The sequence below is a fragment of the Buceros rhinoceros genome, unplaced genomic scaffold (genome assembly GCF_000710305.1).
Source record: "Buceros rhinoceros silvestris isolate BGI_N320 unplaced genomic scaffold, ASM71030v1 scaffold1810, whole genome shotgun sequence".
NCBI classification, from domain to species: domain Eukaryota; kingdom Metazoa; phylum Chordata; class Aves; order Bucerotiformes; family Bucerotidae; genus Buceros; species Buceros rhinoceros.
Genome location: NW_010387701.1, coordinates 57,097 through 58,699, shown reverse-complemented (window position 1 = coordinate 58,699; position 1,603 = coordinate 57,097).

Genomic DNA, 1,603 nt, shown 5'->3' with positions numbered 1-1,603 from the left:
TCCGTCTGACTTCCCGATCTGAATGTGCCTGTCCCCGTGCTGGAATGGAGGGAGAGCAGTAGGGCAGCCAGTGCACCTCTGCGGAGGAGGAGGTTGGGAGCCTTTCTGCTCCAGGACAAGGTCTTCAAAGCTCTTCTTACATTGTAGGACATTCCTTGACAGCTCAAAGAGCCATTGTGTCTGCATTTTTGCAATGTGATCTTGCAGCTCCCTTCTCACAGCCTCATCCAGGAAGGACAGGCCCTACACCATGGGAAATGCCATCATGTCATTCTCTTCCAGTTCCTGAGATGTTGGAGGAGCTGAGGCTGGGACATTCTGCGGACACTCATCCCCATCAGCTGTTAGGCCCAGTTCCTGTATCAGTTTCATTTCTGGGACAAGTTCCTCAAAGGTCTCCTGAAGAGAAGGATCAAGCACACAGAGAGGCTGAGGAGAAGGCGAGCAGGGTCCCCAAGCAGGGAGAAGAGAGCAGTGAGGGGTGGCAGAGCCAGGGAGGACAGAAGACCAGGGACTGGCACCCAGGACCTGTCCCAACACCCCAGCAAGGGAGCAGGGCAGGTGGGGGGCTGGCAGAAAGAGCTCAGTCATAGACACGGGGCACCACCCTGGGGATGGGGACAGACTAGGCCGGGTGGGACTTGGGAGGGCCAGCAGGCAGCTCACGGGCTTTCAGAGGGGCAGTGCAGGCCAGGACATGGGATTCATCCCTTCCTAGTGAGAAGGCAGAGACCTTGAATGGTCCTGCACAGGGCCAGGTCTTAGGATTGGGGTGGCCTGACCATGGACCAGCTTGGAGAGTAGCACAGAAGGGTAAGGGAAGTGCCAGCCCAGAGCCAGCTACAAGAGACCGTGCCCCAAGTGCAGCAAAGCCCCACGCCACAGCCTGCCTGGCAGTGAAGGCTCCCAGGCTTGGGGTCCATGCGATGCTGAAGACTTATGCAGAAACTGCCCCAAAAATCCCACCTTGAGCTAGGAAGGAAGAGCAAGTGGCCTGAGAGCTGGATCCAGATGATCCTCCTCAGGCTCTCCTTGGCTGTTTGTGCACATTTCAGATACGTTTGTCATGCCCTGGGAAACGTGCTGGTTTACCAGCCCAACAGCCTGCATCACCTTCTACACTTCCCTGCAGCTGCTGCTGCTGGTGAGCTCTCCTTGTCTCTCTCTGGCATGTTACAGGAATGTCTGTCGTGCCCTGGGGAGTGGAGCTGGATCCCCAGTCCAACAGTCTTTGTCACCTTCTCTGCTTTTCTGACATTGCTGCTGGTGGTGTCTGTCTACCTCCTCGTGGTGACCGTGGCCAAGCCCCAGGTATAGGTCAGTGCTGGTGCTGTGCCGAGTCCTGGCTGACATGGCAGGGGCCCAGTAGCAGTCTTCTGCTCAGGTGACTGTCACCTCCCTTGGTTTAGCTCCTGCCGGGCAGGGGAGGCCGTTCCCCAGCCGGGCCCTGGCCAGCCTGGGCCAGGAGGCTGGGGGCAGGCGCAGCTCTGGCCCTGCTGTGCTCTGGTTTTTTGCTGTTGTTTTGGAGGCTGCAGGGGACATTCCCTGCTCAGCCACTGCTTCCTCTGCCTGTGCAGGACGGGAGCCCCGGGCACGGCCAACG